At 42.7% G+C, this 18,519-nt stretch overlaps 1 long non-coding RNA gene across 3 annotated transcripts; it reads right to left on the bottom strand.

The window, feature by feature from the left end:
- Positions 1-10,528: 10,528 nt before the first annotated feature.
- On the bottom strand, positions 10,529-18,505 carry LOC101687049. Of its 3 annotated transcripts, none has more exons than XR_199918.2 (7): positions 18,413-18,505; positions 18,009-18,182; positions 15,582-17,897; positions 13,853-15,491; positions 11,885-13,738; positions 11,507-11,566; positions 10,529-10,744 (listed from the first exon to the last, which is right to left on the bottom strand). It is a non-coding gene; the product is annotated as an uncharacterized LOC101687049 (long non-coding RNA). The 3 variants fall into 3 exon arrangements; XR_001180560.2 differs by having other exon boundaries at positions 13,853-16,211; positions 16,605-17,897; XR_001180559.2 differs by having other exon boundaries at positions 13,853-17,897.
- Positions 18,506-18,519: the final 14 nt, after the last annotated feature.

Below are 18,519 nucleotides of genomic sequence, written 5' to 3'. Positions count from 1 at the left end.
CACGGCCGGGCTGTAAGCATGGAGCTCTCCTCCCGGCAAGGGTTAACAGATATGAGCCAGCGTGAAATAACATATAGGAAAGTGCTTTATAAACGATGAAGTGCCATACAGATTCATCAGTTTATGAGTGATACATTCCCCCTTACATTAGTCCCTTTTAAGATTTTGTTAAATGGTAAGATGCCTTTCAAATGCTACATTTTCAGGTCCAATAAACAGTTAGTTGAACATTTTGACACTTCGCATGGATGCAAGTGCAGGCACATTCTCATTCATTCATTTATTCTCACAGCAAGCGTATATTAAGGGGTGATCTCTATGTATCTATTTTACATACCTGGTTTTATCTCCCTCTAAATTTGAAATGGGTTATAAATACCCACAAGGTGCAATACAAGATAAATAACTGGGTGAACAGGGGGAAAAACCTTAATTAGGGACGGAAGAGATGAAACAGTCCAGAAGCTATTCCGTGCCAAATACAGATTCTGTGAGGTCCTGCCCTGCTCTTTTAGCCTTTAGGACTCAAGCCTGATGTTGAGCTCTCGAGGCCAATACAAAGACTAAAACATACTCCACTACAGATGTCCTTCGAGAAAAGCTAGAAAGTAAGTGATGATTTGCTGTGTTCCGAGTTTTAACTGTTGACAACGCATTTAAATTTGTTCCCCAACTGCAGGCTAAACAAGATATTTGTGAAAGCTGAGTCTAGCCTACGGCTTTCAAGTTTGCAATCTCAAATGCATTCGCTGCGGGAGGGTGGCTTTCATTGAAGGAGAGGCAAGGAGGCTGGGGTCACTATAAAAGGGACACAGCACAGAATCTGGGGGATGGGCGTGCTATGGGCTGTGTCCCCCTCAAATTCACATGTGAGGCCCTGATCCCTAGGATGCCTGTTTTTGGAGAATGGGCTTTCAGGAGGTAATTCAGGTTAAATGAGGTCATAAGGTAGAGTCCTACTGCAATGGGCTTGGTGGCCTTTTAAGAAGAGGAAGGTCGCCATCCATGTGTAGGCGTCAAAGAAAGGCCATCTGAGGACACAAAGGGGAGGAGGCCGTCAACAAGCCAGGAGGAACATGAGTACCAGACTCCTGATCTAGGACTTCCAGCTTCCAGAACAGTGAGAGCATCTATTTTGATTGTTCAAGCCAGCCAATCTAAGGCACTCTGTTTTGGCAGCCAGAGGCCACTAACGCGGCGAGCTCCAATTTCCTGATCCCTGTCACGGATAGGCTTCTGACCCCAGGACAGTCACACTAAGGACACGTTTACCTCTTCAGTCTTCTCCAGATAGGTTTTGGCAGGAAATGAAGAGAGGAAAAGGCTTAGGAGGAGTCTTCAGTTTGAAGGCTGGGATTCTGGATGAAGTGAACCAGGGCTGGTCAAGATGAGCAGCAACGAGCTCCTGGATTCTAGAAGACACAAAGCATTAAGTTAAGGCTCATGTCCCTAACACATCTGCTGCTGAAGGTGTATTCTGCGGTTGGCATAAACTTGAAGAACCTTAGTTTTGGGGTAATAATAGCCTTTAAAGAGCCGTTTTCAGGCATGTCCTTCACATGGTTTCAAGTGAGCAATGGAGATTCTGTAAGTGATCTGTGAAAAGGTGTGATCTGAGAGAGAGATCTGCCAGACAGAAAAGCAACGGTAGTTCTGTAATTGCTGATGGGAAGGCTTAGGGCTGCAGCCTCCCTCCTATTTGGATCTCCCCAAGAGGGTATAGAGAAAAGTCCTTGGACCCTCTGACGGGGACTGTGTCTCTTTTTGTGAGTCGTGTCACCTGATTCTTAAGCAACTTGGAGAGCATAATACACTAGCAGCTCAGTTTGTGCTTTTGGGACCAAGTCCTTCAGAGAGCGGCGGAAGGGTTATTATCAGATGAGTTCCATTGAGGATACAATTAGCATTTGATGATGAATGACTATCAGTCCATGCAAAATAAAGATATCATTCAGGAGGCTTCTAACATATTTTCCCATTGTATGACAGGAGTTTTCATACTTAAATGAACTTACCCCAACCTACATTCCACAATCGACTCCTTCCTCTCTCCCCCCTTCGCTTCTGGCTAGTCACGTGGCTTTTCAGATATACCGACAAATGCCACCAAACGTGTTCCTGATATGTAGGACACAGCATGTCATTGTATTTAAAATCATGAACTCTGGAGCTAGGCTTGTGGGTTCAAAGCCCAGCGATGACAGTTACTCTGAGCAAGTTACTTAATATCTTTGTGGCTTAATTTCTTGATCTGCAAGATGGAGATGGCATTAATAGGGCTTACCTCACAAGGAGGCTGTGAAGATAAAATGAGTGAATACGTTAAACTTTTGGAACAATGCCCAGTGGATAAGCCTTTCGTGCTTATTAAATAAAATGCCTGTCTTGGTATGTGCCTTTCTTTCTGCTTAGATGCTCATCCTCCACTCTGTCAGCCCCCACCCTACTCCTATGGCTTTTTTTTTTTTTAAAGCAGATTTATTGAGGCATAATTGACATGCACATATTGGAAGTTTTGACATATGTGTGCATTCATGAACACATCACTGTAATCAAGGTAATGAACAGATCCATCACCTCCTGGAGGTTTCTCATGCCCCTTATAATTCCTTTCTTCCCTCCTGCACTTCCTTCCCCTGCAACTTCTGGTCTGCTGTCTCTAAATATTCATTTGAATTATCTAGAGTTTTATAAAAATGTAATCATAACATAGAGCCTTTGCTGTCTGGCTTCTTTCACTTAGTGAAATGTTTTTGAGCTTCAGCTATGTTGTACTATGTATCAGTAATTAGTTCTTCTTAATTGCTAAGCACTATTCCATTGAATGGATATCCCACAACTTATCAATTACCTGTTGATGGACACTGGAATTTTGTCTACTTTTAACAATTGCTTTTCTAGTGCCTGGAGCACGATCTGACACAGAGTAAGGACTCAATAAATAATTTAAAACAAATAAACAAAAGAATGTCCTTCTGGTGTGCTTGAGCTTGCCCTTGAAGCTCAAGTTATCATCAAAATGAATATTATACAACCATGATACGCTATGGTTTCAAAGAATATTTGATCAAATGTAACAACGCAGATTGCTGATAAGATAGGAGGCAAGAAAGGCAAAGCCTCAGAGTGCATAAAAGCAGAGTACACATGGAGGAGGATTCCAGTAAGAAAGGATGAAGATGTCTTTGACTTTACATTTAATGCTTTCCTTATTTTCCAGATTTTTCACAACAAAGAGAGGAAATGTTTCTATTTTCAAAAGTATAATTATAAAGAATAACTTGCTTAAATGTTCCTTCCTCCATGAAGCCTTTGCCATCTCTCCCGGGAAGTATCAATTATTTCTTCTGTAAAGGCAACAAATCTCAATGCCCTGTAAGATTTTCTCACTCCTGCGTCTGTGGGTCGGCTTCAGGCTAGGGCTGACTGGGCTGCTCTTATTCTTGGCCTATGACCTTCTCATGGTGTTCCCTTGTCCTAGGACCTTCTCATGACATGGCCTTGTCCTGGAAGAAGTGAGTGCAAACACATGATGACTCTCAGAGCTGAGGTTTGGAACTGGCCCAGTGTCCCCCCCCCGTTGACATTCCATGGCCAAAATGAGACCCACCGCCAAGTTCGCATCAGTGGGGCTGAGCGTAGTTCTTCCCGTGAAGACGAGAAGGAATGGGAGACTAAGAACTTGCTGAACACTAATTTCATCTGCCACGCAATAGGGGACAAAACACTGCTTTCGGGGTCTTTTGAACCTGGCTTTGGAAGTGGACTTGACTACTTAAGAGCCACGTGCTTCACCCCTTTTGTGCCTGGAAGAGAGCGGTGGTGAGCTTTCAGTGTGGTGAGTGGGGGTGGCCACAGAGGTGCACTCGCCAGAGCTCCTTCTGGACAACCCATTGCGAGGAACCTGTTTCGCAACACTGGCTGCTGCCCTCTGGGTCCGCCATCTGCGTGCACTGAGGCCATGCTCCTCTTAGGCTGCAGGCCGCCAGCAATGAAGCACCGCCAAGAAACTCTTCTGGGCCCATGGCTGGAGGATGGGGGACGCCTGTGAGAGGACACTTGGACTTGAAGATGGCCTATTAATCCGGAAACATGCCTGCCTGCACCGCAATGCCCCCTGAAGCTCTTCCTCCTCCATCCCCCTCCTCCTCTTCTGTGCACCAGACCCACATTGCTGTGGGGGGCCCCTGCCTGCTTCTGATTCCTCCCCTTTGTCCTGCACAGGGACTCCCCCCCAGGTTGGCTCCTGCACACGCACATTCACTCCTCATTTCGTCTTGCTCTTTGCTTCTTGGTGGCTCCAGACTGAGATGCTATCCGGCGCCCAAGGACAAGTAGGAAGTCAAGACATTTTGTTTCTCAGTGACTGTTTCTTCGGCTTACTGTCAAGATCTTTGGCATGGATCTCCTCTACAACCACGCTCACCTACTTCAGAGAGTTGTGTTTTAACTGTGGGAAAACACGTAGGACGGAAAATCTGCAATTTTAACCATTTTTCAGTGTAAATTCAGGAACACCAACTACCTTCATGAAGTTGCACAACCATCCCTGTCAGCAGTTTCTAAACCCTTTCCATCACCCCAGAGACGCAAACCATGAAGCGCTAAAACACCCACATCCCCTCCCCCAGTCCCTGGAGACCTCTCCTCTACTTCGAGTCTCAGAGAGCTGCTTTTATGACCTATCCCCCCACTTAACTGAGCTTGGAGAGAGGAATTTAAGCCTACAACAAGTGTTTGTAATTGTACATGGCGTACTGAATCTTGACTTCAGTGGAATGAGAAATATAAACAGGCATGGTTCCCACAGCTCTCTTCACTTGAACATGATTTTGGTTGACGTTAGCAGCTCTCAAAGTCTTTGCTTCATAGAAAACTTGGAAACAGGAAAGGGAGGATGTGATGCTCATTACAGTTGAAGTTCTAGGTCTCATCTTTCCCCCTTGCGTCCTCCTCCTCCCCTCACCTGCATTTTCTAGAAACTCTGACACCCAGCTGTTTAAGCAGAACAGTCAACATAGTCAAGCAAATAGTCAAATAGTCAAAGTAGTTCAACAGATAATTCTTGGACAAAGATGTAGAAGAAGACAAAGCCTCCTCTTCCTTTCAGCATGGAAAAGATAGCACAATATGCTGTAGAGGTTTCTTCCAGAAGGGTCTTTCTTTGACCTGGCATTTGACCTTGTTTCTGCTTAAATGAAATAAACTGGCTGATACCTTTGAGTAGAAATGTGCATAGGCCCTCCTAACTAAAAGGACCCTGGATCACTTCAGAGTAAAAGCACAACGGTTACCTTCCGAGAAAATCAACAGTGCAGCAGCTAGAACACGTTCAAATTTAGACTCTGCACCGATGGGTTCCCAGGCCTGATGAAGGGATCAGGGAGCAAGCAGTGGGAAGGACCGCCATGGAGAGCCAGCCTGGAGTCGGGGGCATTGAGGTCAATCACTACCTCCAACTGGCTGGGGGGGATTTGGAGTTACCTTTCTGACAAGGTAACGATGCAGAGCAGAGTTCCTCAACCTGAGCACTATTGGTATTTGGGGCTGGGCCTTTGTTGGTGATGGGAGCCGTCAGGTGCATTGTAGGATGTTTCAGGCAGCAGCCCAGACTGCCATTGTCTAGCTGTCAGTGTCCCTCCATTTGCCCCTCAAGTGAGGACAACCACAAGTGTCCTCTAGACGCTGTCAAAGGTCCCAGGGGGGTGGGCGATGGGACAAAGCCACACCTGGCAGAGTGTAACTTAGATTAAAATGGCCATGAATGAATCTTACCATTGCATTCTGCCTGTGTTTCTGCATTATGAATGTGGACATACTGTTTTTCCAGGTGTTTCTTAAAGCTTTTCTGTTTGGATTTCTGTGCCAGAATGAGGAAACGGAAGGCATGCTTTTGAGGATCTCTTATTCTATCATATCCTTCCTTCTTACTCACACCTGCTTGGGCTTTTTTTCTTTCTTTCTTTCCTTCCTCTTCTTACTGAGAAATAACTATTGTTTTAAAGAATTGATTGAGGCTTGGCGGTTTACTCTATTTTCCTACTGCACTAACTCAATAAATAAATACTTTTCCATAACAAGTAACAAAAAATACTTTTTGACAGGTGGTTTATACTGGCTGGACATCATTTAAAAGAGCACTTCAGGGGCGCCTGGGTGGCTCAGTGGGTTAAGCCGCTGCCTTCGGCTCAGGTCATGATCTCAGAGTCCTGGGATCGAGCCCCACATCGGGCTCTCTGCTCAGCAGGGAGCCTGCTTCCTCCTCTCTCTCTGCCTGCCTCTCTGCCTGCTTGTGATCTCTGTCTGTCAAATAAATAAATAAAATCTTTAAAAAAAAAAAATAAAAAATAAAAGAGCACTTCAAGGGGTTTCATTTGATGAAGCATCACAAGAAACACTTCCTTTTTGGAGCTTCACAAAAGTTCTAAAGGGGTATTAAATCCTCTTTCAGGCAAAGGGCTGTTACGTGGAAGCCCCCAGGCCTTCTGTGTCATTGAGGACTCTCTGTGGCTTGAGGGAATAGCAGTAACTCTCTCCATAAGCATTCTCTAGGCCCAAGCCCACCAGGGAGCTAAAGTGTAATTAATGTTTGTAAAACATTTTTTGAGATGGAAAACACTATTAAGTCAAACCACTGCTACGAAAAGTGTTATTTTCAAAACCTCACCGACACGCTAGCATCTGTCTTAACTAGTCCTGAGGGAGACCGTAAAGGCTAGAAGTATCAAGGGGTGACAGAGATGGGGGTCCTAACAGGACTCCTGGCGCCAGGCAAGGAGGTGCTTGAGATAATGATATCTTCCTCGCTGGCACGCTGACTACAGTCCTGCTCTCCAGAGCAATCTTGAGCAACTAATTATTTATGTGAGTGAATAATGGACATGCTTCTCTTTGTTTTATAGCTCGGATGTTGCTGAAACAAATCAACAGTTTCCAACCCAGGGTGCAAATCAGGAGTCAGCTGGTGACAGTGAGTTTGCTAAAAGATTCAAACCGTAAGGAACACGGTCGGAGGCCATAAGGGACCCAGGGATGTCCCAAACACGGGGCTACAAGGCTCAGGAAGTCTTGGTGACATCCCCTCAGGGCATGGCCCTCTTCCCAGTCAGAGGCGGAAAGGCAGGGAGTGGGCATCCGTTTTACTGCCATGGACGGTGGCAGAGATTCCAAGTATCTCAGGGGCTTGGGATTCATGGAACCCAAAGGCAAAGCAAAGCTGAAGATGTATCCCTTCTTCCGAGTTAACCTGGTTTGGGTGGCAGAATGACCTAGAACCTGGCCCCTGCTTCAGCTTCTGCAGCCTGGCGCACTCGTGTTGCATGCCATCTGCCATCTGTGTGGCCAGGTACTGGGCCTTGGGACACTGAGCACAGCAGGATGGATACACGCCTCTGAGCTGGATCATGCTAAAATGCCTCAGGAGGAATGTGGAAGCTGCTGGAACACCTAACAAGGACCTCTACCAGATTGTGGCATCTTGCCCCTCCCTCCCTGTCCAAATCAGTTCCAACCACAGGAGTAAGTGTGTCCTAGGTGGCCACTCCCTGGGGGCTGGAGACATGTCCGACTACTTTCAAACTGTGAGATCCTTAACAGATGGCATGCATGATGAGAGGGGTACTTGAATAAACTTGTAAAAATTGGTATTTGTTTACAATTCTGTTCTCACGTGCTAAAAGTAAACACTTGGATGTATTTTATCCTTTAATACTTTGCGGGGAGAGAGTTGTGGACACATTCCGTGCAGTCCGACCATCGATCTTTCATTCCGGTGCCGGTAATAAGTGGGAGCCAATGGACTGCAAATTGGAGAGTCCTTCACCAGATACCAGTTTGCGGTCCTGTGGAATTGCATAAATTGGGCAAAGACACACAAATCGGGTCACTTTGTTTTCTTCCAAAGAGCACCCACTGCATTTCAAATACAAGCCAAGCCCCTCCCCACGCTGTACAAGGCCTTGCACAGTCTAGCCCGTGCACACCCTTGGGCTGCTCCCCCTCTCACGCACAGCCCCCCATCCACATTGCCTCTTTCCGTCCGCTCCACACGTCTGCTGGCATTTGCTACTCCTGGAGGCCCACACCCCTCCCATCTTCCCAACTGGTTCTTTCTTTTTAGCTCTCTTCAGAGAGGACTGCCCTGACCACTCAAAAACACCCGTTCCCCAAATAGTATCACCTTACCTTGTTTTTCTAGCACCTACTACTCTGATTAAAGTTCGTGTTCACTTGTATATTATTATATCCAGGGTGTCCATTTAATGTATTGTCCAAACTGAGCCACCCTTGAGCGCAAGAGCTATTAATAATTATGCTGGGACAACGAAATGCTGAACTAACAGGGCCTCCAGATGTATGAATCACTGGAATTGTCACATACCAGGAAATGGAATCTTCCTTAGGGCATGGATGTTGTCTGGCTTCTTCGCTGTTGATCCCGGGCCGGGGAAGTGCCCCTACCACTGGTGTTGAATGAAGGACTTCTATGTGCATGGATTTACGTACTTAATTTTGCCTGGTCATTTTTTAAATTTTCTAGATACTAAAATATGTGCATATATATTTACAATTTTAAGAGAAAGAAATCTTCCCCAAATTATATCAACCGTATGGTAACTATGTTAGATGTACTAATATGGATGTTGACTGATAAACACATAATTTTCCTTGGTTCTGTATGTGTTTTAATGGCGGTATAATGGTTGAGTTTTTCCTTCTTCAACCTCTTATCTGTGACAATACGGTCTGTAAAATTTTCAACTAAAAGAAAAAAAAAATGGGAAGACGGAAGAATGTTTCCTTAAACAGCACATTGGATCCTGAGCTGGATCTCCAGCTTTTTTTGGCTTACCTGTTTTATGAATTCCAAGCTCCTGAAACACATCTGTCCTGAACCACGGGGGCCCGCCGCAATCCAGGCCAGTAAAATGGCGGTCCACTCCTTGCCCGTCTACCTGCTTGCTTACTTCCAGTCACCGTTAAGTGGACCACTGCATTGGATGGCAGAACCTCAGTCACACTCACATTCTTGCCTTCAGGAACTAGAAGAAAAAGTGTTGGTTGGATGGGCTGATCCACAATCATCCAGACTCTCCAGAAGCATTCATTTACTTAAAAAAATACTGAGTGCCTGCTATAGACATGGCCTGGGGTGAAGGCATCTTGTCAAGTTTGTTCATGCTCATTTAATTTTCTTTCTCCATCACTTTCATCATCTACTGTTGCAGATTAAACCCTTTACTTCTCTTTTCCTATGGAATTATACCTACTGGGTCTTGCTCTGACATTATGTCCGATGGTGTTGAAATGCAGAGAACAGTGGTTGTAAATGGGCCCCAGAACGAGGATATCAGAGGACAGAAGTTCACGGGGATCACACTTGGCTGACCTGAAATTCAGACTTGGTTGCTTCCCTTCATAGGAGGCATTTGTGGCTAGGGATTTGGGACAGAGACCCGGGGCCAAAGAGAGTTTTATACTGAATATATGAACAAAAAAATCTAAGTGTATGTTGAATAATCTGGCCAATTGGAAGTGCATTTCCTGAGCTATATTGATTTGAACAAGCACTTGCATTACTGATTTTTTTTTTTAAAGATTTTTATTTATCTGACAGACAAAGATCACAAGTAGGCAGAGAGGCAGGCAGAGAGAGAGGGGGAAGCAGGCTCCCCGCTGAGCAGAGAGCCCAATGTGGGGCTTGATCCCAGGACCCTGGGATCATGACCTGAGCCAAAGGCAGAGGCTTAACCCACTGAGCCATCCAGGCACCCCATGCCCTACTGATTTTTAATTGATCTCGGGTTTTCAAATTGAGAAAACAGGATACTGGAAAGGGCACATCACAACTAGACAGCTGTGTGACCTTGATGAACCTCTCTGTACTCAGGGCTCTCTCACTCATGGTGGCGTTGGGCTAAATGATCATTAAATTCTTTTTTTTTTTTTTTTTAAGATTTTATTTGACAGAGATCACAAGTAGGCAGAGAGGCAGGCAGAGAGAGAGGAGGAAGCAGGCTTCCTGCTGAGCAGAGAGCCCGATGTGGGGCTCGATTCCAGGACCCTGGGATCATGACCTGAGCCGAAAGCAGAGGCTTTAACCCACTGAGCCACCCAGGCGCCCCTGATCATTAAATTCTTATCCAGCTCTCATTTCCTATGTGTCAAAGATATAAGCTAAATAAATTAATAATTGAATATTTAGATAAGAGATATTCAAGTTCCCCATTAATCTCTATCATGTTTCATGTATTTTCCTAACATATTATCTACTGCCTAATCATATCAGGAGGGGGAGAGTACAGATGTTTTTTGCCCACAGTATGTACACCCGTATTCTTCTTCCTTGGTTCCCCCAACCCTTTAATTAAGAATTGGGTTTTTAGGCCAGTTTTCTTTAGGAATAACCACATTTCATATGAAGTCTGTTGTTATTGATGGCTCCAGGATATTAACACATTTCATAAATGTGGGCACAAGATTCCTGGTGCAAATGTCATTAGGGATAAATTAAATGGATATAAGAAAATATGATCATGAATAATATTTAATAGTCATCGAACATTAAAATTCTTTTAACAAATTATATAGGTAATCAAAAAGAAACATTCTATTTCTTTCATTTCCATAGACAACAATGTTGATAGAGATGCCATCGTCTCTTCACTGGATATGTGCAGAATCCTACTACGGTCATTAGTGTTGTTAGGGACACCATCATCTCTTCTCAGAATATCTAAAACACCTGAAGAGAAATATTATGTTGTAGATATATGACATCTTACCTGGATACCTGCAGAATCTCATGGTAATTAATATGGTTAAGGACACACCACTCTTTGTCTAGACTAAAATATTCCAAGGCCACTAGCAGGGTAAGGGATAGATTAGCTCTTACCTAGATACATGTAAAACTCCAAAGTCAGCCCTATAGTTACAGACATAGTCATCATCTGCCTGCATATGGGTAAAAGCCCCTCGGTCACAAATATATTCAGACAAATACCATCTCCGATCTGAGTATCTAGCAAGGTGCAGGATCAAGATTGTGGTAGGGACACGTCATCCCTTGTTTAGGTAACTGCAAAATCCCACAGTTATTCTCCTGATTAGGGACACCAACAACTCTTACCTGGACATCTACAGATTTCCAAGAAAAACACCTTAGTTACAGATACCATCATAGTGTGACAGGATATCTGCAAAATTTCCCTGATCACTGCCTACAACTTACAAATACTTGCAAATAAACATGGTCACTAGGTTGGCTTCAGAAAACCAACACAGTCTACCTGGATATGTGCAAAGTCTCATGAGCTCTAACTCTGGTATAAACACCATTATCTTGTACTTAGTGCAAACAAAATTTTGCCTTCAATACCACACAGAGGTTCTTAACAATCTCTTAACTGGAGAACAGTGTTTAATGATAGTGCCCAAAGCTGGACACCTGAAAATCGAATGAACACTGCACACCTAAAAGGAACCATAAAATGTATCCAGATACCTGCAAAAATCCAGCGAGAAGACCTTGAATAAAGACACTTTTCTCCTCCTGAGTGGGTACCTGCAAAAACACAAATCAAGAGATGATGGTTCAAATAACAATAGTATTCATTCATTCCATTTTATTTCCTTACTAGCACAAGTTCAATTTATTCATTCACATCGAGTACATTTTTCTCATTTTATGAATTTCGAGCAAGACTTTTTTTCCACAGGCAACTATTAGAAACTAAAAATATTATTATATGACTTGAGTAGGTCATTTTCCCCTAGGATTGTTTTTGAATCCCCTTATAATATTTTAAAATTTTAATTCCAGTAAACATACAGTGTTATACTAGTTTCAGGTATACAATATGGCAATTCAACAATTTCATACATCACCCGGTGCTCATCACGACCATAGTATTTAATCTGGGATTTTCCTGGTATATTTTCTTGAAGGCCTTCCATCATCTTTTGAGTGTATTTCTATAAAATTTCATGGTAAAAACTGCGTTAGGAATACATGTATTATCTGAACATCTGAAAAATCCCATCAAATTCATGAGGTCTATCAAATCTACCTAGAAACTTGCGGAAGTACAAGGTCAACCCCCCAGTTAGAGACACAACACTGTCTTGACAAGATAACTGTAAGAAGCCAGCTCAAGAATGAGGATATGAGCAAAATGCTAACTTACCTGGACACTTATGTAATCTCTGATTATCACTGATGTTATACAAACATTATATCTAAACTTTACAATAAGGGCTAATGCTTACTAGCATCGATTGACAATAGCATTTCTTACCTGAATACCTGCAAAAAAACCCAGCAATACAAGGTTAGGAATACCATCCATACTTACTCAGCTATCCAAATATTAGATGGTCTAGAGCATGGAAAAGGCTATCATCATCACTTACCTGGATTCAAACAAAATCCCTTTAACGATCATTATGAGGATTACCATGGTATCTTACCAGTAACCTGAAGAACACATTTCGGTAGATGTGCTATGACACACCTTTATTACCTGGACCCTGATAATAACCTTGTCACCAGCATCACTGCAGGACTCTCTGAATTTTTTTTTTTTTAAGATTTTATTTATTTGTCAGAGAGAGAGCACGTGCACGAGCACAAGCAGAGGGAGTGGCAGGCAGAAGGAGAAGCAGGCTCCCCATTGAGCAAGGAGCCGATGTGGGGCTCGATCCCAGGACCCTGGGATCATGACCTGAAGGCAAAAGTAGATGCTTAAATGACTCAACCATCCAGGCATCCCATGACTCATTAAATCTACCTAGAATCACAGACAGGCCTACCTCGCTGTCAGAAATGCCATCACCTCTTGAATGTTCACCTGTAAGAAAGCAAACACACACACACACACAAAAACAACAAAAATAAACCCAAACCACACTACTAACAGTAATTACATAGATATTTGCAAACTGCTCAATACTCACATGGTTAAACAACTTTTTTTTTTCTAAAATATAAAGCAGTAGGATAACACGGTTTCTACAACTGGTCAAACATGATCATTTCTTACCTGAAAACCTAGCAAAAAGAAAAAGAAAAGCCCATGGTCAAACAAGAATGAACATCACTTATGTCAGTATGTGACGACTGGCTGGTCTGTGATGTGATGAAGGTGTGTACCATCTCTTACCTGGATACCAGAACTGTCACCTGTTAATAACCATTAGGTTCATCATGAGCTTAGCACATGAACCTGAAAAACACATGATATATGTATAAAAGAATACAACTTGTTCTACCAGGACATCTCCTAAAAGTCTTTATCATTTTCATCATTGAAAAACATTAACTATACCAGAATCTTTGTATACTCCAAGGTCAAGATCACAGTCAGGTGAGACATTTCCTAACAGGACACTGACAAAATTCCCATGGTCACTACTGTGGTAGGAAACATCATCTTAATTGCCTAGCTATGATACTACTCTAACACTCAGAGATAAACAAAAATTGTCTTTAAAACATAGAAAATGAAAATACATGGTTTCTATATGGGCAAGGGATCTATACCATTTCTTACCTGAATGCCCCTGAAGAAATCATGGTATCAATGTTCGGGCCACTGCCAATTCTTACCAAATTCTCTGGAGATTGGATGGCCTTTCTCGTGGTGTAGGCCCACAGCTTCCCTTACCTGCATACCAGCAACATCCCTGCCCCCATTAATGACCCGTATTAGGTTCACTATGATCTCTTGACAGGAATCTGAAAAAAATGTTATAAAACATAAATTTAAGGACACAACTTTTTCTACCAGGACACCTGCAAATAACCTGGGTCACTTCATCATTATGACACATACCAACTCTGGATACTTACAGTACTCCCAGGTCAACACCAATGTCCGAAAACCATCATTTCTTGACTGCACACCTGTAAAAAATCATATGGGTAGTACTGTGGCAGGGAAAACCATGACAAATACCTACATACCTATGATCTCTTAACATATATGGTATTAAACATAAATTTTATCTAAAATGTAAAAAGTAAAAATGTATAGTCTCTAGAATTGGTAAGGGTTTTTATTTCTTACCTGAATCCCTGCAACAAAATCATGATAATAAGAAGTGTCAGCACATGTTACCAACTTACCTAATCATTTGTGGTTTCAGTCTAGTGTATCACTTACCTCGATACGAGCAATGTCCCCCAGCCCCATTCATGGCTATGGCTAGGCTCAGGGGATCTCTCCACATGTGCTGGAAAATGTGTTGTGGTTTATGTGTTTGGTACACATCTCGTTCTTCTCCCTGTGCACTTGCAAATCCCCTTGTCACCTGTACCATTTGGGAACCCATGAACATTACCTGGACACTCCCAAAACACTGAGGTTAAACTCCAGTAAGGTTTACCTTCCTCTCTTGGAGGCACACCTGCAAATATCCCACAGTAATAATGCAGTTACAACAATATAATAAAGAACCTGGATGTTTACCATTTGTCTGCCACTGTGAGTGAGAAATACACTTTATCACCCTACAAGAGAACAATAAAAACTCCTACTTGGCTAGTACTAGGAGGGTCCAATTAATGGAACTTGTACTTGCCCAAAATGGGGGAAGTAGGAGTCTGGAGCAAGGACGTCTATAATGAGTTCATACTACAGCACGCATATACGGTGTACTGTCAAGGCCCGAGAGAGATATCTGCAAAAATGTATGCTAACCCAGGTGTTAGAGCCACTGTAATCACTCACCTCTGTGTATGAAGATCATGTGACCTGTGCCATGGTGTAGACCCACGTCATCATGTACTCCAGCATCTGACATGAGCACAACATTAACTACCAGCGACAGGCTCATAGTGAGGTCTTCACATGAACCTGGGAAAAAATAGTGGAAAATGTGCTTGGTCCACGGCTCATTCTAGTGGGACACCAGCAAATTCCTCAGTCAACTGTATCATCTGCAGTTCATCAGTGTCACCTGGATACCTGCAGGACACTGATGTTTTATCCTAACGAGAGATACCTTCCTCTCCTGAAGGGCTACCTGCAAAACTGCCCCGGGCAGTCACGTGGTGAGGGATAGTATGAGGAATGAGCAGGTCTCTGCCTTCCACCCCCCTGGGCTGTAGGAAACATACAATCTCGGAACAAGAAACCAGTAAAGTCTCATACTTACTAGCACTAGTTGGGTCAATTTCTGAGCTGCAAAGATGTCAAAATCACAGTTACCATAGTGTTGAAAGCCACATTCACATATGAAAATCAAGCAGCTCTCTAAGGCGGTAATGCCGCATGTTCTCATACCTGTGTACCAGGAAAGGCCTTCATGGGGACAATTGCGAAACCACTAGGTGACATGGTGTCTCGGAAACCACACTCAATCACTCAGATATCTGAAGATCAGATGGTTGTATTGAGCTAAGACCCACTTTTAAACTTACTTGGTTACCGGTAAGGTCCTGTTAAGGACCATTGTCAGGTTCACTGTGATCTCATGACTGCTGGAACCTGAGGACATGATGGACAAGTGTGTTGAAGGACAAAACATGTTTTATATACAAAAATTAAAAAAAAAATCCTGCAAATAATCTTGATCACCTCCATCGCTGCAGGAACCACCAAGACTCCTGGGATCCTCGCAGAGGTTAAAGGTAAACACCAGAGTTAGAGAAACCATCGTCTCTTTCCTGACTACCTAGAGAAATCTCATTGTAAGTACCATGGTGTGGAACAGAGGAGTAAGTTACTGGGACACCCACCTATCCCTCAGTTGCTACTAGGGTTAAATATACAGTATATCTAAACTCTAAAATAATAAAGACTTATTGGTTATGTTGGGCAAGACTTATTATGTTGGGAAAACATAACTGAGTAATCGCAAAAGAAAAAAAAACAAACCCACCATGGTAACACAAATGTTAAGAACCCCACTGACTCTAAGATCTGAAGATCAGGTGATCTGTAGGGAGCTTGGGGCACAGAGCAGCGCTTACCTGATTCAAGCAATGTCCCTTTAATGATCATTAGGAGGTTCACTGTGATCTCTTGACAGGAACCTGGAAAACACTTTGTGGCAAATACATCTACAGTCACACTTTCTACAGCTGGACCCCCAAAAAAACCTTGTTCACTGCCATAACCGCAGAACTCATCAGCTCTCCCTGGAACCTTGAAGTACCCTAAGATCGGTGCCATTGTTAGAGACGTCATCATCTCTTGACTGCTCTCCTGAAAAATACCAAGGTTATTCCTGTAACTCACAGCTCAGTCGTAATTATGTGGATATCTGTAAATTGCTCAACAATCACATGGTCAAACATAATTTTCTCTAACATGTAAAACAGTAGGATAATATGGTCGTTAGAATTTATAAGGTTTCTATGATTTCTTACCTGACTACGTGCAAAAGAGTCATGATAATAAGAAACGTGAGAAACACATCACCTATGTAAACATCTGATTATTAAATATGATTTAATATCAATTAATATCTGACTATTAAACACAGATATTAAATATCTGTATGTCCAAGCATCACCCACCTCCATACAACAATGTCCAATGTTAACTACCATTGATAGGTTTACCATTAATGTGTTGATGTGAACTTGAAAAACATACCGTAATAAATGTCTTATTTCACTTCCACACCTTCAAAGTCCCTTGTCACTTGTATCATTTTGGGATCCATGCACAGTACCTGGATACCGTAAGAGGAGACACCTTCCTCTCTTGGAAGGGTGCCTGCAACAACCCCTTTGTCAGTAACACTGTAAAGGACGATATAATAAGTTACATGAAAATCTGCATAACCATCTTTCATTAGTATTAATATTCTTCATTAATATTTAATGAAGAATAGACAAATCTCACTCTTACTAGTATTACTAGGGACAAGTTAATTTCTTAACTATATGATGACAAAAACTAGGTGAATGTGTCTCAGAAACATTCATTTTGTAGATCCTAAGATTGAGAATGTCTCTAATGAGGGACTGACACAACTTCTCCTACCCATACACTAGAGGCAAAGGCCTTAACAGGATGCCTGCAAAAAACATGGTAACACTGTGTTGAGAGACCCCATCCTCATTTCCCTAGATAGGTGAAGATCAAATGATCTGTACTTACATACCTGCTTACTATCGAGGTCCAACGCACAACTGGAACCTTTCAAAAACAAGTGTTTAGGGGCTAAATGACAGTTTGTTCAACTTGAATCAAAAACGAAACAAAAAAAGGTACCAGCCAATCATGTTATAGTCACATCATTAAGTGAATCACCAACACTACCCGGTTCTTTCAGAACTTCAACATCAACATCAGTGTTAGAGATGGACCATCTTCAAGCACCTGTAGAAGTCTCCTGGTCAAAAGCACGGTGTGGAACAGGAGGATGACTTAGTGCACACCTTCATGTCCTTTGGTCATCGCTCAGGTTAAGCACACGTGATAGGTGAACTCTCAAAAACATTAGGGCTATCCTTGGGACAACAGCATTTCTTCACTGAATCCCTGCATAAAAACAGAAAAGTTAGGCACACTGTCCATCCTTCCCTACATAACTGAAGACCAGACTGCATTTAGGGTGCCAGAGGCCCACGTCATTACTTACCGAGACACAAGCAAAGTCTTATTATTGATCATTAGGATATTTACCATGACTTCACTTTGCCATGACAAACACTTGTAGAAAAGGTATCTACCGGGACACCTTTGCTGCCAGGTGCCTGCGGTAGCCTTCCTCACTACCATCGCTGCAGAACCCAACATCTAACTCCACCTGGATTCCCGCAGTGCTCCAAAGTCTATGCCATTGTCAGAAACACCAGGGACCCTGGTTACTGTTGTGCAGTTGTACAATCAGCAGTTGTACAATTCCATCGTCATTATGTGCAGACCCACAAGTGTCTCCTGGTTAAAAATAAATTAAAATTAATAAAAATAAAAAGAAATTTTCTCAAAAATATAAAACAGTAGGATAACATGACTTCTAGAATTGACAAAAACACTATCATTACTTACCTGAAAAGCTGAACTAAATCACATAGTAGAACAAGTTTAGTCCTTTATTATCACTTAACTAGGTATGTGAATGTCAGTTGGTCTCATGTGGTGAAGATAAACAACATCGCTCATCTGGATACCAGCAATGTCCCGCGTTAACCATTAATTTCACCTTGATCTCTTGACAGGAATCTGAAAAGCACACAATATATGTGTAAAAAAATAGAACCTGTAGCAAGACACCTCAAATTAATTACCTTATGAGAACATCAATTCCATCTGAATATCTACAGTACTCCAAGGTCAAGACTGTTATCATATATGACATTTCATTAGGAAACACCTGCAGAATTTCCATGGCTACTGCTAGGGTTAGGAAGATTACGGTAATTACCTGAATGCGGCAATCTCTCATTACTCACCAGGATAACATAAAAGTTTCTCTAGGGGCGCCTGAGTGGCTCAGTGGGTTAAGCCTCTGCCTTCGGCTCAGGTCATGCTCTTGGGGTCCTGGGATCGAGGCCCATAT

The sequence above is a fragment of the Mustela putorius genome, unplaced genomic scaffold (assembly GCF_011764305.1).
Source record: "Mustela putorius furo isolate JIRA1106 unplaced genomic scaffold, ASM1176430v1.1 tig00003836_pilon_pilon_pilon, whole genome shotgun sequence".
Classification (NCBI taxonomy): domain Eukaryota; kingdom Metazoa; phylum Chordata; class Mammalia; order Carnivora; family Mustelidae; genus Mustela; species Mustela putorius.
This window is presented reverse-complemented; position numbering and strand designations above follow the sequence as displayed.